We start from the raw sequence: 24,788 nt of genomic DNA, 5'->3' as shown, positions 1-24,788 counted from the left end.
CTCTCTCTCTCTCTCTCTCTCTCTCTCTCTCTCTCTCTCTCTCTCTCGGTGTTCCTACTTATGAGAGAGCACGAAGCTCTCCCACTACACATATTACCCAAACTTATACAGTCTCTATACAGTCGCTTACAACAGTGTATTTTCAACCGGATAAGAATCATTTCATATTGTCACAGAAAAATGTCCGAGTCCAAGTATTTAACTAAAGCTTTTATTAACAGCTAAATTAGCTATAAAACGACGGCATTAATTGCAGAGCCGTACCGAACGTGATTTTATTGTGGTATCGCGAGGAGCATGATTACTACGGCGAACAGTATTATGCCACGCTTATATCTAGGTCTTGGGCTTTGTGTGACGTTCTCTTTCGCACAGAGAGGCGAAGTGATACCAGCATGCGAGGAATGGATTAGCAGAGGCAAGCCTGGCGTCGTGGTAATTCGGCATAATTTGTTAACTGCTCTGGGAATGGCATTTCTCGTTTCGCGCAGCCGCCGATACGTTGAACCGTACGTTTTCGTTATTCCATCCATCTCCGTTGGTCGAAGCATCGCTCGAATAATTCACGCGATATTTAGAATCAATTTTCAGAATTTAGTTAAATTTGATTTTGTAGTCGGTAATGATTTGATTTGATTTGCGCGCTGAAAGTACGAGAGCGCGACGACACGGGCTCCCACGTTTTTTGCTCGCGACACTCGTGTGTCTACGGTATGCCAAATACGGTACAGCAGTAACGTTCTGTGAGTCGACCCGTCAACAACGATACGAATATACCACGTGAAACCGTTGAATCTGTTCTTCCTTAACAACCACGGCCAGGAAGAATAAAAGTATCCCCACAATTTTTGCTTCTAATAGAATTTTAGTTTACGAATCCCCCTTATATTTACACGAATAGCTACACCGCCTCGTTACTCGTACATGATCGGAACGATCGGTAACGAGTATATTAAGTCGGGCTTTTTGTATGACGACGTGAATTTAGCGCACGTCGTACGTCGAAGAGAATCATCGCGGCGGCGATAGCCGAGGCAACGTACCAGATAAGCACGTTATCGAAACACTACAGACAGCTGTAGCCCATACCGTGGCACACGGGGTGGGTGCATCGGGCGGTGGCTTGTCGGCGAGTGTCACGGTACTGTTCTAAAACAGGGCCACTACGCATGCGCGATTCCCCTATCGCTTCGCTCTCGTCCCCGCGCGTCGCTCTGCTGTAATATTACCGTCGTTCTCCCCACCAGCCGTCTCCGAGCGTATCCCCACTCCGTCCTTTCCTAATCCCCGTGTACCCTTCGCGCCAGCCGCGTCAGTTGCGCGAGAGCCTTTAGTGGGGGAGGTGCTCTTCAGCACTCGCCGTGCGTAGCACCCTCTCCTCTCTCTCTTATTAATCACTGCCATTAGTATTAATATAAAGTAGTATATCTTCGCGGCCGCAAGCTCCGATCCGGCGTGCAAGTCGCGAATCCGAACGGTGACGAACCAATTTCGCGTAAATTCGACTCGGTGGTTATTGGCCGCACGGATCGAGCCCAGCGCGAGTGTGTCGCGGACGAAACCCGTAAGTGTTCGTTTCGCACCGTGGAAGAAGCGAGGTGAACCTTTCGGTGGACCCGCACCGTTGTGTTCCAAGTGCTCCGCTTCTCGCGGCGGAGCTCACGGTCGCGTCCCTTTCGTGTCGACGAACAGTGCAATCCACGTCTCTCCCGTGTCAGCTTCGTTTTGTGCATCGACACGTTTACTCGGCTGCCGTGTCCCGACGGCCTTGCTCCTCTATCGGCTGCTCTCCTCGGGTGCGCGTTAAAGATACACGTATCGTTAATATGTCGCGCACGACGTGACCGAGGGGCGACGTCTGAGGATTCTGTGCGCGTGATATATTCCAACGAGGAAGTCGGGGTGAACTTGTGTGCACCGTGTGTGATATTCTGGGTTCATCCAGCGTCCTCTCCCCTGTTCTCAACGAGCCTCCAGCGAGCCGTGCGCGTCAGCCTTTCGAGCGTACACGCTGCGGCGTCTTCCTGGCGCTGATTGAGGTTTAAATTCCACCGGACCTTGGGCGATTTAAATGGTAAGTGAACACCGCTAACCATATTACCGTTTTTCACGCGACTCGACGGTCGTTTCGCGATCGCCCAGCTGATGGACAAGTTTTGTGTCTTGACATTTGTCTGTGAAGAAAATGGCCGTCGAGCGATGTGATTTTTGGCGGCTATCGACACGTTTCGATCGAAATTAGTTTTACGTTTAGAACGTTAGGATAAATGGATCGTAGAGAAGAATTAATTTCCCGAGAAACGCGAGATCTGCGATTAGCGCATCGCGACATTTACGTTTTCACGGTGATAAATGAATAGGACGAGTGACATTCGGTGTCACGGTGTTAAAAGTCGTAACTTGGCGTCACGTGAAAACAGACCTTGACTGTGCGTGCGCTAGGTCTATCGGTTGGCACGCTTGCACGACTACAGTCGGCAGGAAGCGTGCTTTTCTCGTTGTTAAGGTATCCACGCACGGTCACTGTTATCGTTCGACATCGAATATTGGCAGTAATATCGACCGTCTAGGTACTATATCGCGAATCGACGCGACGTGATGAAAGAATTAAACAGTGTTTGATATTATCGAAACCCTGACAATGCATCGGGGCTGTTCACGTAGCTCTACAGCGTGACATTGGAAATTATGTTGTACCAACATCAAATTAATAATACGGTAAGCGCTGTATTAATGCTTCGATAATATTGATCGTTTGTGGACACCTTACCGCTGTGCGCGATACTTGGCGAGCTACATTTTTTTCATACACTGGACAAAATGGAATTTTTATATTAGAATTCAATTCGATTAAATATTTGACTTTTTCAAAATTACGTTCGTATACATTCAATAATCGAAAGGGAAAGTATATATATAAGGGTTTATTATATCTATGAAATAATAAACTAGAATTTGTTTTTCTGTGAACAAAAATAATTTGGCGTCTTATTATAGTTAGTTACGTTATTTACATTATTTACATTGATTACATCTTACCTGTGAACAAAAAAACAACAATTAAAGTTTATTATTATTTTGTTCACCGATTTTCTCGATTTAACCAATCTATATTATTTAATCCCTTTACCTGTGCACGTATCAATTACATAACCTCTCTTTTTCCTCTTAATTGCTTTTAATTATGCCCTCTAATGAGAGTAATTCGAAGGCCACGCGGAGCGCGGTAATTTCAAATTAAAGAGAATATATTCTCTTTACATATATGTTTGAGCCGTTTATTTTGAAAGTGGCTTAACTCCATTTATCTTCAAATCGAGATATTTAAGGGTTTGCGTTTCAATGAATTTAAAAATATACGTATAGGATACTAATGAGTCATACTGCTTGAGTGTATCTAAGGGTGTTAAATTTATAGTTCCTATTAAAATAGTGGCAATTGTTAAGTGAATAATATGCGTTTTCTTATCAAGAATGGAGTTAGGCCACTTTCAAAATTAACAACCAGATTCATTATAAAATTTGAAGGTGCCCAAGTCCATTCAACATCATTTAAGATGCTGCAAATTAAAAAAAAAAACAATACTGAATTTATTTTACATATCTTTAAAACACTAGTAAATATCAAAATTTCAGTGGAAATGGAGTTAGGCCACTTTCAAACTAAACGGTTCAATTATTGAACTAACTCTGAAAACTTATGTGTCAAGAATTATCGTATTTGCTCGGAATAAAAGAAAACTAAAATGCTTTACTGATAAATAACATGAAGTTGTACATGTAACCATGGTAGCCGGGAAATATTGAAAAACGGAGTTAGGCCACATTCAAAATAAACGGCACATTTATAAAACAGAAGAGAAATAGTTGCTTCCCATTCAGATTTGTATTAGCGTCCCCTTATTGGACACACGCATTATTATTTATTCTCTGATACATATTAGAATAGTTGACTTCGATCAGCGATAATTATCTTACACTAGAAAATCGTACTCGCGAACTTGGGAACACGAGGCCGTAGCTATACCGTTTAACGAGCAGAATGTTTGGATGGTTCGAAACCACGTTATCAGTAAAGTAAACATTGGGAGGAGGGGGAGTCACTGTGACTTCCAGTGTCACAGTTTGAACTCGGGCATCAAACACATCAACGGTCGGGTCGCAAGTGTTTACTTTCGATGTGTATAACCGCCGTAGGCTGTGCCCAATAAAGACGTCGAATGAAAATAAAATTGGAAAAGGTTAAACTCGCGTCGAAATTGGACGAAACGCGTCACCGGTTTTCCGGCCGAATTTTCGCAGCCAGGGCGTGAATTTTTTGTCGAGCAGCGCGATCAATGCTTCAGGGACGCTTTCGTATACGCCCTAGACTCGTCCTTTGACCCTTAAGGGGCGAAACCACGTTGGGAGTCCGAGTACTAAGTCTTGAGATATCTTTTTGTACAGAGATGAGCCACTATAATATTTATATAATTTTGAGAATATTATATAGCTGATTTCTGTGCGAAATGAATTTAGAATGATTTTTGACAATTTTTCTTTGTGTAAAAAAAAAACAATCACGAAAAACACTTAGCACTTTACCGACCGGTAGCGTTTGGACATATATGTACTTAAATTCAATAATATTGTTCATTTTCATTACATTAGTGTTACATTATATTATATTTATATAATATTTCATAATCCACATATTAATGGAAGGATACAATGGGAACGTGCTATCTCAGTAATAAATAAGAAAGTATTGTTTGCCATGGAAAAGAGACGATTAATAGGCTACCGGTCGGTAAAGTGTTAATATTATCCTTCTAATGTGGTTGTTCCTTAAACGAGCAAGCGTCGCGTGCAACGAATATAGGACTCTTTTTATACGCGAAGCTTCTATTTTTGGAAATACTTTCATCCTTCGACGATTGACCTCTTTATGCCCGCACCTGTACGCGCTGAATTTTATTTCTTCCTTCTTCGATCCGTTCGTTGATGAATTAATCGGTGGTAGGAAAATCCTTTGTGCTGAATTTATTTCATTATAACTTTTTAAATAGCTACACTCTTGCTAGAGTATGAGATCGGTTGTTAAAAGATTAACGCACACAAGTCTAGGTCGTTGCAAATATAATTAGGTTACTTAGACATCCTTCTCGTCACCTTGACCCGCATAGATTTTCACATGGTCGCTGAATCGCTTACCGGTAGATGGTAATTCGTGTAGAACGTGACATAAGACGTTTTCGACTGTTCATTAATTCGATATTCGTGCAAAAGGTGTCTTTCTCGATCAAAAATAATAGTAAACAGTCTCTCTTAACCTCTCGATGTTCGATTTAGTGACTGTTTGACCTACAGGACAGTGTTACCGACTCGAGGTAGACGTTACAAATAAATCGCCGTGTTTCTTTTCGTCGCTAGTTATTCCGATAAAATATGTCCCCGACTCTGCTCGCAGCTGTTGCCATCGCGCGTTCGCGAGGCCGCATAGTTGTCGATTATTCCCGTGACCTTGACGGGGACCTTGAATCCCGTTGAAAGTAAAGTCTCGGGCGAGCAGTAACTCAAAATCACAGTTTACTAAATCCGTGGAACGCCGTGCGTGCGCGTCATGGGAGGCTAGCGAACGTGGAAACAATAACGTAGGCATTAATCGGCTGCAGTCTGAGTAGGTCAATGCAACAAGTCGCGTAAATGCCAAGCTCGATGATGATACATAACGCGTGAAAGGTGAAGAATGCCGGTGCTCTGACTAACTACCGCACAAATGTGAAATCGTTAACGAGGAAAAAATTGAGACGACGGTCTACTCGCACATACGCGAAATTCGTTGTTTTATTTATAAAGTTTTCGCATTTATTCTTGCAAAATGGATCGGTGAAAGATTGAGGACACGCTCACGGGTTACTCTAGTTGCAAGCAACGCAACAGGCAGATAAATTAGTTCCCTTTTATTCGTTGCTTCTTTATAGAATATCTACAGTTATCAAAAAAATAATCCAGCACAGTGGCTTCTCCCATTACTGGATAATTCAGGGGCGAGGAGGTTAACGCGCGAAGAGAAGGGAATATCTTTATATTTTTCTCTTTCGCGTTGCTTCCTTGTTTATTTTATTTATCTTCCTTTATCTGTACCCCTTATCGCCTCTGGCCCCGATAAGTCTGACGCGGAGAACAATTCAATCTGCTTGGTAACGTCATTGCGGAATGGAATGTCTGCGACGAACGATACGGACACTCTTTCGTCGCATTCGAATTACTCGCGTTCACGACTACCAACGGGGAGCATTTACGATTACTACCACACCCTTAAGGGGATATTATCGTCTAGATGTTTGTTTCTTCGGTCATTTTTAGGAATTAATTTTACGAAAACTATCAAACCTACGGTACCAGGGTTATTTTATGCATAATAAAACACGTTTCAACTAACGACACAAATTTTTGTGAAATACTTCATTGAAATCTATACAAGTTATGCAGTGTGCTGTTATGCAGGTTGTGGCGTGAGACGCTAGTTCAACCAGGCGCACAGGTTATGACGGTTCTAGTCGTCTGAGACAGGAAAACAAACTTTTTTTTCAATCTGTATGAATGTAGTTATCGTCTGAACTAGAATTAAGTGAGTACTAAATTTTTTTATCGGAATCGCAGCTGTTTGAAAATTAAGGTTTAATTTTCCCGGAAAATTGTCAAGTAAAATATGAGAGCAGGACTAAAATATCGAAGCTATCGGTATAATTCTAGTTCAGATCATAGGCGATGGTGTCCTCGAAATGTGTGTAAAACAAGAAGTCGGTCGGTCCAATAGTTTTTGAGAATAACGTGCGTCCGATTTGAAAAATGTCGTTTCGAGAAAAACGCGTTTAAAGTTTTCTATACATTTAACAGAAATACTGGTGAAACAGCCTTTAAGCCTCTGTAACTATGAGAGCTCTACGAATTTCAAATTAATAGTTCAGAGGCACTTTCTCGAAACCCCAAATGATAAGAAAATGCACAAAAAAAAAAAGAAATCGAATTTTTGAAGTTTCTAGACGATAATACCTCCTTAAAATTGTTTCAAGCGATCCCCAATCGGGCTACGCGTATATAAAAATTTCACAATTAATTGTCGCAGAATCGCTCCGACTTTTAGCGTTCTCTTCGTTTTTATCGCGTTATCGCGTGTTCTTCGTATTGCTTTCGTTTTGTTCTCGAAAAATATGAACTGTTGCTTACGCGTACAATATTTACGTTCACGCTGCGATTACGACCGCGCAAACACTCCGTGCTCTTGTACGCCGCGTTCCTTGATTATTTTATTATTTTTCCCAAATATAAACACTGTTTCACGCGTACAGTATTTATTTACAGGGGCCGTGATTGTGATTGCGCAAACACGCCGTCCTCGTTTCGCGTGCTGCTACGTCATTACGCGTTTTATTGAGGTTATATTCCGTGACACTGGTAAATTTTCACGGAGAAATTAGTTTTGCTTACGAGGCGAGGTTGTGTTCCTAAAGTGGGGTCTCTTTCAACGGGACTGGGCTCATATTGTAAGGGTCTACGAGGGTAAATAAATTGTAGCATATCAGACAAATTGGGTTAGCTGTGCTTACGTAAAATAACCCCTCAAATTTAAAAGGACGAGAATTTATACAGTGAGTGTAGAAAGTATTCGTACACCGATCAATTTCCAAAAAAAACTGTGTAAAATTGTAATTTATTAACTTATTTTTTTTATAAACAATGACATTCTACATCTTCTCGGAAATCTCTAGAATAGAGTACAAAAAAAAACTATTTATGTAAGTTGCGAAATTAACAAGAAAAAAACAATTAATCGATAGAAATATTGAAGCAATAAGTATTCGTACAACTGTTTAATTTTTAAAACTTCATTAAAAAAAAGAAATTTACATTAATTTGCGAGTACATAATACTTCCTTCGAGGAATTTCCTTTTGATTTTATAATTATTGCAACTCTTCTAAGCGTTAAATTAACTAAATTATTAATTATTCGAAATGGGATCCTCTTCGATTTCTCTATTAGAGCAATTCTTAAAAGTACTTTCCTGGAAATTAGATGTTTTCTAATTCGTACGGAGCAATAAACTAACGTGTTTAGAATCGTATAAATACTTATTGCTTCTATACTTTTACCCACTTTTCGCATATTTTTTTGTTAATTTCACAAATTACATCAACTAGTGAATGTTGTTTGGACTATATCTATCTTAGAGACTTCCGAGAATATGTAAAATATCATTGATCATAAAAAAAAAAAGTTAAGAAACTACAATTTCACACAAAAGTTTTTTGGGAAATTGATCGGTGTACGAATACATTCTACACCCACTGTCAGTCTTAAAGTAGATCATTGCTAAAGGAACTAAAAATTAATTAAAATAGTGTTCAACGCTGTCCCGAGTTCTGGCCATTCTTTCGTGGCAAATTAATATTAGGTCGGTCCCAAAAGATTCTTTCCTTTTATTAATAATTAATACATACACGACATATTATATTAATACATAAACATACAATTATACAATATATATTATATTAATATACAATAATGTATATTAATATTATATTATAATGTATATTAATATATTGTATTATATAATAATACAATATATATTATATTAATATATTAATACATACACATACAATTTTATGTTTTATGTTACATTACAAAAATTGCGTACAATTCATTTCGCTCCATTACTGTTACAGCGTCAATGTCAAGGAAATTAGATTGTCTATTTATATAAACACTGGCACAGAAAATAATTAAATCCAACTCGCGAAAGAAACTTTTAGGAAAAACCTAATATTTCAAGATTCGTGCATCCTTGTATCAGAATTTCAGCGATATTCGACCGATAGTCGAGGCGCAGACGCCCTCTGTTGCTAGGCAAATAAATAACGGAAAGCGTGTACGTGTCATTACGGGAACAGTTTATGGAGGCAGTACTTTCTGTATTTTATTTCGAAATAGTTCCCGAGCGACAACGGTACGCGGAGTGGAAGGGGTGGTCGCCTCTCTCGAGTCATCCGTTTTGTCCTCGCCGTGTTGATACACGTATATCGGGTACATTTGTCCTTGCATAAGGCTCTTCTGTGTTTACGTTGGCCACGTATGGAACGTCCCCAGTGTTTAGCGAAAGAGGTGTCGAGTTTCAAAGCAGAGCAACTCGCCACCACGCGCACACAACCAATGAGAAATGTAACGAACTCGAGAGCGGGCTTCCTATCGTCGTAAACCAGATGGATGAAAAATGCTTTAAGTAATGAGACACGGGAAATGGGAATGCTTTCACGGGATCCGATGCGCGTGCGCTAGACGTAGGCAAAATTTTATTCGAACAACGGGAATTTTTAGATAGTATCGGGTTGTTCGGAAAATCCATGTCGATTTTTCGTAGGTGGTATAGGTCTGAATATGTATATCGAAGTGGTTGAAAACAATTAACACGTATACAGTGTGTTTCGTTTATCTAGCAAAGTAAATATCTCGTGACGCACTGAAGTTACGAACAAAATTTATTTACAGAAATTGTTTGTTTTGTAGGGTATAATCGTATGATGTAATTTTTTTCGGGTCTGGAATAGTAGGGAGGGGGGATTTCGAAGTCAAAATAAGTTTTTTAAATGGAACTATATATATTTTTTTGTTCATGGCCTGATAGCTTTCTTTCGAAACGAATTCAACGGTGTATCGCATTATTTAATTTGCTGTTTCCAAACGTTAGAAATTATATCAATAATTTTGTTTATATTATAAACTTGTAACGTTTTGAGTAGGTAATGGAAGGACATATCGGGTTGCCGAGGCTATTAGCTGCAACAAGCTGTAAACAAAGATCGACCTTCTTATGTCTCCTGAAGCATTTTAAGTTATCAAAAAAAATGAATACATTTATAGTTTATATCATTAGAAATTGTTTGAATAAATTAACAATGTTTCTTATTGTTGACACCGTTGGCATTTGTTAACAAGGAGGCCACTTCGGCATAGGATAAATATCTATCACCACGCAGGACAAACTAATTTTGCTCTTTCCTGAACTGTTAAGGACATTTTTTTGGAAATCAATAATTTTGAAAGCACCGAACGGAACTAATCTCTATTCTCAAAATAAATCAGACTCGAGCCAAATATTACAACTGATCAAAACAAATGACAACAGTGTTACAGCTAATAGCCGCGGCAACTCGATATGTCCTACCTTTACCTACTCAAAACGTTCCAAGTTTATAATATAAACAAAATTATTGATATAATTTCTAACGTTTGGAAACAGCAAATTAAATAATGTGATACATCGTTGAATTCGTTTCGAAAAAAAGCTATCAGGCCATGAACAAAAAAATATATATAGTTCCATTTAAAAAACTTATTTTGACTTCGAAATTCCCCCCTCCCTACTATTCCAGGCCCGAAAAAAAATTGCATCGTACGATTGTACCCTACAAACCGAACAATTTTTGTAAATAAACTTTGTTCGTAACTTCAGTGCGTCACGAGATATTTACTTTGCTAGATAAACGAAACACACTGTGCAATCCCTTTAAAGGTGGAAAGGTTGTGGAATAAAATGGCACCTATGTAATTCAATAAATATATATTAAAATTCAAACATGTTTTTACATTTTTCTTCGAAATTGGCACGAACTTTCCGGACAACCTAATATTTAATCTCTCGGGGGAGGAATTTTACTTTGTTTTTCCTTTAATCGAATACTCGGAGACCATAACAGTTGGATCGATTTTGTATTATTCTTGGAGAGGTTAAAGCTCCTATCGCCGCGTCGGTGTAGGGACATTCAGTCTTATTTTTATCTTGTACGGTCAAAAATTCTGAACAATGAGAGGGGAGAGAAAGAGTAGGCGAGACAGCGTAGAATTTAAATTCTTGATCTCACGGTCACTGACCATGGCATTCAGGCAATGCCACAGTGTTGTTGAACGAGTTGAAGATCAGTGGCCCCTGCCTGACGGCCAGTTCGAAGAAAGATCCGACGATCAATGACTCACTTACGCTTATCAGAAAGAAAAAAAAAACAGCTCGAGTATATAATTAATACCTGCTATTTAATCACTCCGTATCTGATTTAACAATAATAATTACGATTCTGGGACGCGGAAATCAATTGTCTGCCTTTACGTTCAATTACTTATAACTAGATCGCGGATCTTTAGGCAAAATAAAATCTTGGCGAACGTGCCTACAAAAATTGAACCTAAATAGGAATTCATTTTATTCTGCAAATATTATAGCATGAACTTTTCGCGCGTTCAAATTTCCTATTATATAAATGCATAAAGATCCACAGTCCACTTGTAACTCTAGTACAAGTTTGTGAATTTACGTCTAACATGTATGCCTTAGTTCATACATGATTCCATAATAACGAAGATCGAGAACTCGAAAGCTTGCTGCTCGAACCAAACAAATTGATAACTAAATTAAACTAGAATCACAAACGACTGTATATAAAGGCAGAGAATTAATTTCTACGTCTGATAATCGCCACGATTAAGATTACCGAGTATACAAACGTTAAAATAGTTAACTAAAACGCAGCACAATATCCATACCAATATTTTGTAAATACGGAATGTACAGCACTTGGGTGTCTCTGAAAATGTCGGTTAGGTCGTTCCAAGCAACTTTGTTGGAGAGTATCTACGCACACGAGATGCGCGAACAGATACATAAAAACGCGGTTTACGGAATAGGAATCGATTTGGTCGTTTTGCAACGCAAACACCTCGGCGACATCCCATGGGAGTAATTTGCACGCGAAACTAGTTTTCTCTGCATATATCGGAATATACGCGGTGGACGGTGGCGCGTAGAGACGGCCAAGGAGAGACCAGAGGATGTGTGTTCGTACGCACAGTTAGGCACAAGTACGCGTCTCTGTCGGAGAGGAGCCCAGCCTGATGTGATACAGGTACTAGAGACCGTAGGTCGTTGAACCCAGGTTCCTCTTGTGTACACTCCGCCACTGTCTTCCGCCCGTTTTCGTTTCAGTTTCTTATAGTAGGGAAGCTCCGTGGAATCTAAATGCGGGACTGCGCGGCAAGAAGTCGAATAGCCCCGTGAAGTGGAAATAAATTACTCGGTCGATTAATAATTTTACCAGACCGCTGGAAGAATTTACTCGTAATTCACGGACTGGTAATTCGCTCGTCCAATATAGCGATTCGATACGACTAGACCGATTTTATGCATTTATGGCAACCGATGAAACACGGTTTCATTGAAATCTCAGGTCTTGGTCTGAATTTGTCCAAATATTTGCATAGACATCTGCAGGCTGGATGTAACCAACTTTGAATTTGCAATGAATTTAAATCACTTTAATAGGAAGATCGAATAGTGGGCAATTTTTATCCAAAAATAGAAATATTTAATTAATATAAACTTGGAAAGAGCGCGGGTTATATGATATCCCCGAGTTTATTTTCCTCTGTTTATTTCGCCTTAAAATCGATGGTCGGTTATTAAAATTCAATTTCTCCTTTATTTTTCTCTTGTCTTTTTCTCTTCGCAACACGATTGTTCTAGCGTCGTCCCTTTCGATATTCCAGCACGATTTCGATGCAGCCAGTCGAATTGAACGCGACACCCGTTAGATGTAAAGTCTAGAGACACGTAAATTACTCGTATGTTCCCTCCTAATCAAATGTTCATAAGTACACGTATGGGTTTGAGACTTAACGATTTCCGGCATGTTCGTGGAATCCTGTTTGAAGTTAGTCACCAACTACAGTTAGTTTCCTGGGCTGCCATCCTGCTTGATCAAGGCAGCGCGCACCTTGTTGGCTGGGATGCGCCTCCTTTTTTACTCGCACGTACCCTCGGCTCTACCTATCGTCTAGGCACAGTCTATGCTCTCGACGAAGCAACTAAAAGAGGGAAAGGACGTCGCGAATAAAAGAACCTATTCTCTATGCGCCAGAAATTATTCACGGTAATAAGCTTAAGCAACGCCGAACCGTAGCTGACCTCATACTACTTTTAAAAATAGTCAACAGTAAAATTGTATGTCCCAGAATACTGGAACATTTGAAATTCAATACTCCAAGCGGACAACTTCGAAACAGTGATATTTTTTACTTAGATCCATATCGTATCTCGATTGCAAAACAAAATTGTGTCACAAGAATATGCGCGATGGCTAACAGCCTTAATATGTCTGTCTCTTTCATGGTTCACCCTTAGCTTTTAAAAGGTCAGTAGTTGCAATTTTGCAGAGGCGCAATCAAGGTTTAACACGTTACATCATAGTGATACCGTGTTCGTCTTCATCTTTGTTTTGTTTTTTTCTTGCGGTCATGTTATCACATTGTACTTGATATCAAGGGCAGGTTTGCCCGTAAATAAAGTATTATTATTATTATTATAACTATTCACCGCTAATAGCTTCGTTTTACCGTAGAATTTCTCGCGCGTTGCACAATTCGGCCTTAGATCGTACCGATTGTTTTTATCTCGTTAACTCCATTGCTTCCAGAAATAATAACGAAAGTTGAGATAGTCGAAAGCTGAAATACATATTTCGTTTTCTAAAGGAAGTTCCATGAAATTTCGCAGTTTGTATCTCTGCCGGTTATTTACACCCCGTGGCCAAACTTCTGCGGTCGATAGTCTATTTTTACCACGTGACAGACTGCGCGCGTCAAATGCCACAATAACCGTCCCGCTTCTCGATTAGGTACGCAGATGGACATCCGACGGTGGTGGTCGTTCGTGAACCGCCAACCACGAACGGCACAGGCTCTTCTCTCCCTCTGTGTCCCTGCGTTTCTACCCCCTGAATCACCCGTAAAGTTCGCCAGAAATTACCCAAATCGAGTAACGTGTTCGCAGAGAAATTCGTCCGATATTCAGAAAACTCGAGACTCGGTTCGAAACAGAACGAGATATCCGTTTAATAAAATTCACGAAGACCATCCTAACGTCTCACAATGTCTTCAAAAAACATCTTACAAAAAAAATGATTGGCGAATGAAACTCCTATTGGAAAGCTCATGCCTCATCAAAAATTCTCTATGTTCGAAGTGACGTGTATGAAACCTCCTCGGCAATGGAACTTAACAGGCGCAACCAAACAATATCAACCCGTTTAAGAATTGGACACACAAGATTGACCCCATGGCCATCTGATGACAAGAGATCCTCCAAAGAAATGTGCAACCTCTGTGACACAAATTTATCAGTTCAGCATATGATCGAAGTCTGTCCAAAGTTTAATATTGCAAGGGATAAAAACAACATACCACGTGATATTAAAAAAAAAGCTCTCAATGATAAAGAACATTTAACGGATGTAATTTCGTTTATCAACGATTTACACCTTAGGGACCTTACTTAAAGAACGAATCACTCAGTAGTCTCTAATGACCTGTGGAGTTGATGCGACTAAAAATAAACGTAATAAAAAAAAAAGAAATTCTCGAAGAGGTTCGAATACGCGGAACATTTTCCATGAAATTTTAGCGAGACCCGTTTCCTCCTAGTGGGAAGTTCGCTAGCTTATGGTCGGCGAACGCCACAGTTTCGTGACCGTGCGCGCGTGCGTTGCATGTCAGGGGCTCGCAGGAGAGAACGGTCCTCTTTCTGGGCACCGAAAACTGGTTCCGTATGCTTTTCTGCACCACATCGGGGGCCTACGAGCTGCCGGGTCTCTATCTGTCCCGCAGCAGCGAGCATAGTGGCCCGGGGACGACGAATTGGCTCCGACGCTCGGTCGTCGATTCCTTGGCCCAGAGGGCGCGTCGTTAGAGACGGTTTAGGAGTGAGTTTTCGTGTTGGGGCGGCGCTCTCTCTCTCTCTCTCTCTCTCTCTCTCTCTCTCGTCTCTCTCTCCCCCTTCCTCTCTCGTCCTTCCCCTTTCTCTTCTCCTCTCTGCCTCTCTGCTCGCCTCATTCCAAGCTCTCCTCTCGCTCACTAGTCGGAGGCCCGCGAGAGTGACCCTGAAAGTTCAACAGCCCTCCCTCGAATGGCGCCCCTAACCGCTCCCCCCTCCTCTCCTCCTCACCTCCTCCCTCCACCCTCGTACCTCTTCCCGTGTCCCTTCCCTTTGTGTTGTGCACTGAAACCTAACTTCGCTTAGGCGACCGCGGTCGTCGCGCTGCAGCCACCGACACGCCGTTTCTCTCCCGATGCATCGAACCCCGAGAACTCGCTTTTCTTTACGTCGATTTTCGGTTACTCGTACGCATCGAAAGTTCAAATAAACCGGGGGTAGTTTGACATCATTAACCAGTCACAAAGATCGACGACCTTCCGTGCATAGCAATCCGTTACAGATAAGATTTTCTTTCTTACGAAAATCATTCGTTGTAATTCTCTTCCCCCAACGGGGCATTCTTTCTTCAACTTTATTCTTAATTTATTCCAGCGTACTCCAAGTATTTCCAAAGTCCCGGATTTTCTATTTATAGTACTCTGTTCTTCTTTGTCTCCCTAAACCGAGTTAGACAAAACGGACAAATCATTCTTTCGCGGTAGAACGCGATACAATGCAACTTCGGAAATGTAAATTACACAGGGAAGGACTCGAGCCCGGATGGGTTGCGTAACTCCAGTTTAAAGGCTTGAACCTTGACCATAAGACCAGGCCTTCGTGCAACGGTTGACGTGTATACATACCCGGCACTGCGGTGTATTGTAATTTTTTTTTTTTTTCTATCCGTCGCGTTTGCAACGTTCTCTTTCTCGGCGCGTAATTACACCTGCTGGTCATTTCCAGGTTGCAGGCACCAATTTTGCGCATAGTTGTCGCACACGTAATGTCCGTCTTTGCATTCCGCCGCGAGTTTCATTGTCGTTGCGATTACTATCTCGGGAATTATACGCAGAAGGAGAATTTTAAGAGTCCGCAGTTGGGGGAAGAATAAATTAATATTATTTCTATTACCATGCTATGAAAATTTATTCTTCCTCCAGTAGAAAATTTTCTTGTTCGTATACCAAGACAGGCCTTCTATAGGTACGCCTTCTTGTTAAGTACACGATATTAGAAATTTATTAGAATTATACACAGAAGGAGAATTTTAAGAGTCCGCAGTTGGGGGAAGAATAAATTAATATTATTTCTATTACCATGCTATGAAAATTTATTCTTCCTCCGGTAGAAAATTTTCTTGTTAAGCACACAATATTCGAAATTTATTTCAAACATCACCTCCCGTAGTGGAGTTTATCTAGGAAACGCATTCTCTCAGTGTACTGCAACGTTCTGATGGATTTTAGCTACGAGTAAACGTATTATAGTTTCCGATGAGAAAGCCTACTTTTTATCCGTTTTACTGTTCCTGCGCTAGAGGATGCCCTTCGAGCCAAGGACGAGTGAATGGTAATGGCTTCCTAGCATCGAATAGGGTAATCTTTGGAGAGGTTGCGGGTAACGTTTGCAACGATCGCAACCGAGCGCACAGCACGCTATGCGTGTGCCCGAGGTTACGCTTTCGTGTAGCTTGTTCGCAACGGAACAAGTATCGCGCCGCGAACAAGACGTTGGTCAATTAAGTAGGTGGTCCAGGCCTGTCAAATTAACAAGTTAATAGTACGTTTAGCCGAAGCTGTTATAAATTTGTCAAGTTGAGAGACAAACTTCTGTTCGTTTGCACACGCCTTGTTATTCTAAATGAACGGTCGGACTACAGCTTCCGGGAACTTGGATTAATCAGGTTCCAGCTTGGGGCATTTGTCGCAACATTGAGCACGAATTCATCCGTCATACGGTCGCTCCGACTGCGATTCCTGCTCTTTCCTTCTCTCGAGGAAACTTCATTTCCGTGTAACGAATGAAATGAAGAAAAATTCTACTCGATTTTAATGTTCTTACAAAATAATCTCGCGAGAGACGAATTACTTCTATTCCTTGGAAGGAAACGAGAATTCGGGTTGATGTTTAGGATGGCAGTTTTCCTCGTTGCGTGAGTTTGCTACGAAAAGAAGGTAGCTTGGAAGCGAGAGCCACGAGTACGATTCCTTTGCGTTGCGAAATAACCATTGAGCGAGGTCAAGGTGGCAGCTGTTGCCCCGCTGCCATTTTTACGTCCGCTTCGAATTGTTTTCGTGTACGACAAAGATGCGCACGCTATTGCAGGAAGTCGAACGTGCCGCAGGAAACCTGTGTCTGCTGTCGACGTTAAATCGGACTCGTCCGTGATCGTGGGAAACGCTGGTGAGGTGTAGCGAGAATAAAAGGATCAACCACCTGGAGAAAACTGGAGTAATTCGTGTCTAAGGGCCGGAGGCTTGAAGCTTTCCGCTTCTCTGACAAAGAAATACTATGTTACTGGTGTTCGGACTGTGTTTGAAATTTGATCTACTTAAAGAAAGCTAATAATAACTTTTCTCGTCGGGATACTCCTTTGTTGACAATTTTTGCGAAAAACTGAAAAAAGTGCAAGAATTTCAGGGTTTCTCGGCTGTAACTCGGCTGGCTTGCGTTTCCGAGGGTTGCAAATCTGGATTTATACTATCCGGGTGGTCCCTAACAACATATCGAAAAAGTTTACGGTATTTTATGCAATGTTTGACAGTCTCGATTATTATATTCCTTTTTGCGATGAATTTAGTAGATTTAAATTTAACGCAATTGCCATGTTTGTTAAGATAAGTTGTTTTGGGCCTGTCAATTGTTGCTACTGAACGCTCGCTAATTTTCTGTTACCATTTTCGAAGGATCCAGAGAGTAGTCGTGGTAATTTTCTTGTATTGCACACGTCCAAATTCGTCGGAAAGGGAGTCTTGCAAGGTGTCGATAAAAAAAGTTACATCGTGTAGATCGAGTTTTCGGGATACCTTAATCATAGTGATCCGCTTGTCGTTCTCATCTCCCACATTTCGGTGGGGCGCGTTTACACGAGTGCGCGTTTCATCCCTTTTTATACTTTGTACGGAATAATAAGTAGCGGAGTCCATCCGTTCCCCTCATTCTCTGTAATCTTCTTTTCGCGCCCGCATATTTCCAACGTTTATCAATAACCCACCTTGAGATTGCAGGTGTGATCAATTTTATCGGTTCCTTTTCGAATGCTCCGAGTTGCGTTCCGCCATGTTGGCCAAGTAAAACTTTCTTCTCTCGAAGAAATTTGTTTTTGTTCATATACCAAGGCATAAAGTACACCTTCTTGTTAAACTTGTTGACAAAGGAAAATTGTGGTTGGACAAACGTGGACAAATCGTGGACAAACGAATGCAATTTGATTTTGATCAAAATTTGCATTTGGGAGCGTTAACTTCACGAAGCTTCAGACTGCAACTAAAGAGAAACCTTTACTTTTTTTTGTTGCATCCTCGAACGCGTTTCCTGTTTCGCTAGGCTTCTGTCGTCAGCTGACACGATCATCGGCGTCGCGTTGCCTCGCGCTGATACGTACGGTACGTTCGCGGCTTGAAGGCCTCGTCCTTCATACGCGCCTCCGTGTGCAACCAATACACGCTGCCAAACGGTAGCGGCAATGCCTGCGATAGGTCCGCGAGGGGGCAGAGGGGGTGTGTGGTGTGCGCGACGATGGTCGCGGAGGCGTTTGGTAGTGGGGGACGCCATTGCCGCATTCTGCGAACGTTATACGTGCAACGCTCGTTGCAGCGACGCGTTGCGCTCGTTGCAGCGACGCGTAATCAGCGCTTACGTCATCTCGGTGTGTGCCGTTGGTGAGCGCACTCGCGCGCACGTGTGACCGTGTGTGCCATTGCTCTTCCCTTTCGCTTTGTTTTCTCCCTTTTTTCGTCGTCTTTTTCTTTAGCTCCTCTTCCTTGTTTCCCGCAGGTTCGCGCGCGCATGCGTTCGCTCGATGCGTGTGCGTCTGTCCAGATCCACCGTGCCCTTAGCGCACCTGCGTGTTTGTAAATACCTTTTTGGGCGTAGTGCGAGGAAGATGGAACAGCGAGAATTTCAGTTTTGCTTGTTTTGGTGGGAGGAGGACTAGAGTTAATTCTGTCGAACGAAATTCTTTTCACAAGTGTCGTATATTTTTTATTTCACGAGTCGATCTTGCGTCGATTTTTCCGTTAATTTCTTTCTTTCGCCGTAACGCGATTGGGTCTGGTCGTTCCTTGGATTTTTCAAAGAACAGACGTTAGAGATTTCTCTTAATTTGATCCGCGTTCGTTTCGCGTTTATCAATCGTAACCTTAGCTCTATCGTATATCCTTACTTTTGTGCCTCCCACGTTTTCTGATATCGCTGGAACAAGGCTCGAATATTCAGCGGCCGGTCCATTGCACGCCTATCTATGTATTTCATTCGTATATTCGCGTAGACGTATTATTTATGGCCACGATAATTCTGCGTTGCATAACGCGGACGTATCCAACACGCGGAAGTCACGGGGCAATAATTAATCGCGAAAAGATAGTATAAATTGAACGTGTACCGCGGATACAGATGCGTGGATCATTATCTGGTGGCTCTTTACGCGTCGGATAGTTTAACGGATTCGCGAACCGGAAAGAAAGCCGCTGCACGAAACGATAAGCCTTCGGACCGTGTGCCATTCGCTCCGCGCGATAAGGAGCATTTTTGTTCGAGCCAGCACGATCTATTCGCCTCTACACACCTTGTATGCGCACGATCGCGTTCCATCTGTGCCTGCATACGAACGCCGCGATACTTCCGCTCGCGAAGAAAACGATACTGTTAATCCGCCTTCTCGACTACCGTCGTGCAAAACATATCGCAGTAGTCTTTCAGAAGCCAGTCTGATACTTAACACTGCGTTTTATTATCCTGTTCACTGTTTTAGTAGATGATACTAGCAGGAAGGTTTGACGATAGTTTTTTTATGAATAGGTTTTACTAGTTTGAGTTTATCGCTTACTGTATCGCTGTGCCTTCTCCCTTTTCTACAAGGTATGCAATGTTGTCATACCTTTTGGATACCTTGCAGTTATCCAGTCGAGGTTTCTATTCTGTGTTTACATTTGCGCGAAAGAGAAAGAGGTCCGACGGGAAAAAAGCAATCGACAGAAACGTATCAATCGGTTAGGATCGTATTACACTGCTCGCTCTGAATTCTGCCATTTGGATCTCGAGGGTTGAGATACTCAAAAGCGTTTGTCTCTTAATTCTTTTGACTATGTACTTTGTACGCACACATTTCTATACCGTACTGCCAGGAAGGTGTTAAAAAGCGGCGTGAGATTCCAGTTGATCGATTGCGCCGATCGATGGACCGTATTTTTAAACGATGGAAACGCAGATTTCAGGAGGGTTCAAACGAAACGGGACATTTCCCATTCAAGCTCGTCCTTAATCGTCGCAGTGTACAGGCGCGACCACCGCCACGTTATACACCAGTTAAAGTCGTTAAACGTTAATTGGCAATCAGGTCCAGGAGATTGCTACCTGCGAGTCCACGCTTCCAGGCATATGAATATAAACGTGTGGACAGGTGAAACACGTGTGATTGCGTCGTTCGAAAAAGAACGAATCCCGTTGTCTTTTTTTTATCGACTATTTTTTTCGTCACCGATACGTTTCGATCGTCACAGAAAATTGACGTGCTTGTGACGTTGACGTTTAATGTTCTCGCTTTGAAATTATTCTTTTATTTTTGATTCGGAACTATTTACTCGTGAAAGTACCACATTCCACGACCTCGATCCGACTACTTTTAATCGCACTTATACAGGATGGTTAACTAGAAACAGCCCTAGAAGTTTGTTTTAAAAGTCCTTGGAATTTATCGACGACCTTCGGTCTGCTTCGATCGATGGATGGATCGATGCATAAGAGCGCACATTAAATAGTGCACAACAACTCGTCGCGCTTATTTGTAGCGAGTTTGTGACAAAAAAGTAATCGTAGTCCGCTAACACCAGCACGAGATTACGCGCGCGGGCTTATGCGAACGCGTAAAAACGCCACGCACGTGCTAACGCGAGACACGTGACATTAAACTCGTTTCGCTCGGAACTATTAATAACACCCTGCAGTCATACAACAGAACGTATTACTGCCTGCTTGTTTGTCGCGTGTAGTACTGCCGACGATGTAACAATTTTTGCATAACTGTTCCTCGTGATTGATGACGTTTTCATTACATTGTTACGTACTGCCGGCAGTACCGCGACCGTGTACTGCTCGCGCGCGAAAAGAATGCATTTCGCGACTCGCATGATTCCCGTTGGACTGTTTTATCGTAAAAATCTTCGACACGAAATTTTAAAAGAACGACGACGTTTACCTGCATCGCCGGATTCATTCTTTTATATGTATACAGGGTGTCCACGCTAAACAAACACGCTATTACAAACGCATATCTCGATAAATATCGATGATACGAAAAAAATGGTTTACATGTGCACTGCATGAAATTGGCTTATGTTATTAATTTAACACTTTCGCTGCGGATGACGCACATATGCGTCCAACTGAAAATACATGGTTGTTGTTATTTTTCAGTGTTCATTTTTTTTTTGTTCGGCAATCATATTATATATAAAATAAGTTACCACAAATGTATGTTTTTCAAAATGATCATATTAGAACATTTGTAAGGAATTTTTCATTAAAAACAAATATCATAATTGCAGCTCCCAGCGGCTACTTATTTTCGTCCGCAGCGAAAGTGTTGAGAGATATACGAACTGTACGATAACTGCACAAGGTCAGGCCCGAGCTTGTGCATTTATGGAGACACAAATAAAAAACAAGCTCCATGACTCGATAGAGACGTACTTCTGCTTTGCTTGTTTCTCTTTCGAACCAATAACATAGGTCGAGCGCGCTTAAAAGTCTGCCATCGTGAATATTAACGCATCGCATTCGTATTCCTCCAGTCTTGGTTTTTTCTTTCGCGACATTTACTTTACATTTACTTTACATTTTGCTTTGGTCGCGTACAGAACGCTCGCTCGTGCAACGTACACGGTGAACCTTGAACGTAATGAACCCAACCGCGTACGCGTAACCAGCAGTTAAACGCACTTCCGACGGTGCACGCGTACCGTCGGAAGTCGATTTATCGTTACGTTTTGCCGAGCCCCGGTTCATCGTTTCCGACCACCTTTCCAACGTGCGCACTTGCAGCTGAAAATCGATAGGGTTTTTCTCCCCTTTTACTTCGCGGACTTGGAATATCATTCACTTCGAGCATTATTCACTTAGCACCCCCTTCCAGTTATGACAGGATCGTTAGAATACCCTGAGCAACGAATGGGAAGCATTTCGGTGCATTAATCTGCTTAGCATTAGAGATATGGCTAGAACTGCTACTTGTGAATCACTCGTGATTCGATCATGTTCGTTGCCAATCACAGTGATTTTGCACAGTGATTCGTGATTTTTCGTGATCGCTTCTGATCGGTGAAGAACATAACCGTTCCTTGCACGCGTTGTTAGAATCTTCAGCCTAAATGTAAATGCATCGTAATGAAAAAACACCTTAACCAGTATATTTCACATATATTCTACATAAGTATGTAATTAACGACATCAAAAGAAAAACGCGAATCACCTACATCGTATAAAATAAAGTAAGGTAAAGAATAGTAAATAAAGGAATGCTTTAATGAGGAACAGTGAAGAGTAATGAATATAAGTCAATAATTATGAATTGCAAGTCTTAGTTTAGTTGTAAGTGTCTTTAGACTTTTACAAAATGTGACACTGTTAGAAAATATAATTAATACGTAAAACATAATGCGAATACTATAAATAAAATACAAAGAACAAAATAACAATGGAATAAAATATATATAATAACAAATAAGTAACTATGTATTGCTGTTCAAGAATCAATTTCTCTGCTTGAGATCTGTTTCTTTTTTCCGTTAAAAGTAATCTTGCTTTAGAAAATATTCTTTCGCATGGGACTGAAGTAGCCACCACACAAAACAAATGATCTACTAATTTACTTAATAAAGGAAATTGAAATTGATATTATATACGGATTTTTTATGCAAACTATACATATCGAAAGATTTTATAAAAAGTAATTTAATTAAGATGAAGAATTGTGATCACGCAATTCTAGCAAGATAAAAGAATCACGATCACGCTCGTGTATGAAATTAAATCACCATCGTGATCGTGATTTTGCGATCACTGTGATAAATATCGGTTAGTGATTTTGCACGCCATCTCTACTTAGCATGTCGTTCTCTGTAACGAAAAGGAAATTATTTATGCAAAGGAAGACATTAATACTCTACGAATGGAGTAGTTGTTTTGTACACCCACTGTAGCGTCAATTGGGTGGGTACAATCGATAGGTGGTTTGCCACGCGTAGAGATCGTAAGAGGGGAAACGGAGGAGTGGGAAGAAAAATATTGTTTCCCCGAAAATCATCGACGAGCGCGTGCACGTTGCGTCGCAATAAAGTACAAGAGTTAGAGGGTTGAGAAAGCGTGGAGGGGTTGGCTCGTCGAACCCTATACCCGGAGCTCGGGCAATGCTCGTCGACCCTCGTTATTCAATCGAAACAGAGCATTACTCATTTATTGTCTCGCCCTTGCATCGTGTTATTCTTGCTCGACGGCACACGAGGATCTCGTCTGGTTGGTTGCGACACTTGCGACCAACCTCGAGTACGTGCGCGTAATCGACAATTAAAGGGGACGATCGAAACGCGACGGAACGTTAACTTTGTTCCTCTGTCGATCTTCTCTAAAGATGATTGAAAAGCGTGTTCGGGGATAGTAAACGAATTCGATCCGTTTTCCACACGTTTAATTTTTATTCGTTTTAAACCACCTATCCTTACCAAAAAGTAGAGTACGAGATCGTTTGAGTTTAAAGAGAGAAAACAACACGATACGGTGAACGCGGTTTTTCCACGATATCCGCGGTATTCCATTTCCATCGGTTACGATCGTGCGTGGCAGCGCTAAAGGAAGAGAAAAAAGAACCCGATCTGCAATATAGCCCCTCGGTTGTCATCCATAGTGCTCGTGGCTCCAGTCGAACGAACAATAGATTCTCGCGTGCGTCTACACGCGCTCGTTGCGAGGGTTTTTCGGTGCCGCTTTCCGTGCGCTCGGTGTTCTTTGTGTACCCCGCGGACAAGTGTACGCGTCGCACATGTCACAATGCACATACGAGCATCGGTGTTTCTACGGGAAAGTACACTCGAAGGAAGGAAGGATACACCTCCGTCTACCCACCCTCGCCCTCGTACCATTTTTCTCCCTCCGTAAGCCCGCCCCACTGCTCGGTGGAGGACCGGATCGTGTGTGTTCCTAGTTGAGTTTCTTTTTTTTTTTTTTTTAAATACTCGTCGACAGAAGTAATTAGAGCGATTCACGGAATCCCACAAAGGCGCAATTCCGTGGGTAATTGGTAAGATTTCGTGCTGCGCACTTCGTAACGCGAATTGCGTAATTATCATCCCCGCGGACGTGGGCAACATCGAGGGAGGCGTGCTCGAGCGAAATTAAGATGAAACGCACGTTTGTTCGGTGCTCTGGCTATTTATTATTCCTCGTCTTACGCGTGATACAAATAGGAATTATTCTTCGATACATCGTCGCGGTAGTATTACCCAGAGATGGGCGAAGCCCTAGGCTTGGAATAAATCTGAAGTTTGCCGATGTGTTTGTCTCGTTTCTTTCTCTGGAAAATGTTCGAAAGAGGAAAGGAGACAAACATATCGGCAAACTTCAGATTTATTCGAAACCTAGGGTTTCGTGCCCATCACTGGTATTACCCATGGATTCGTGACATTCTCGTGAAATTGTTATCAATTAGGAACCATAAATTAAAATCGATGTATGGCATCGTGACATCTGTACGACGTTAGTGTCGATATATTCGTGAGATTTCCTCGATGAAAATG

General features: G+C 41.6%; 1 protein-coding gene across 3 annotated transcripts in view; it reads left to right on the top strand.

Moving 5' to 3' along the window:
* LOC128876846 (histone demethylase UTY) overlaps positions 1–24,788 on the top strand; it is a 102,438-nt gene that overhangs the window by 19,033 nt on the left and 58,617 nt on the right. Inside the window, exon 1 of one of the 3 annotated variants that reach the window (XM_054123571.1) lies at positions 1,308–2,074. The exons of the other annotated variants lie outside the window; for them this stretch is intronic. The gene's annotated coding sequence lies outside the window, so the exon portion shown is untranslated. Of the gene's footprint in view, positions 1–1,307; positions 2,075–24,788 lie in introns of those variants that run through there. 3 annotated transcript variants of the gene reach the window in all.

Source organism: Hylaeus volcanicus, chromosome 5 (assembly GCF_026283585.1).
Source record: "Hylaeus volcanicus isolate JK05 chromosome 5, UHH_iyHylVolc1.0_haploid, whole genome shotgun sequence".
NCBI classification, from domain to species: domain Eukaryota; kingdom Metazoa; phylum Arthropoda; class Insecta; order Hymenoptera; family Colletidae; genus Hylaeus; species Hylaeus volcanicus.
The sequence above is the reverse complement of the archived record's forward strand: the minus strand, read 5'-3'. Positions and strand labels throughout refer to the sequence as shown.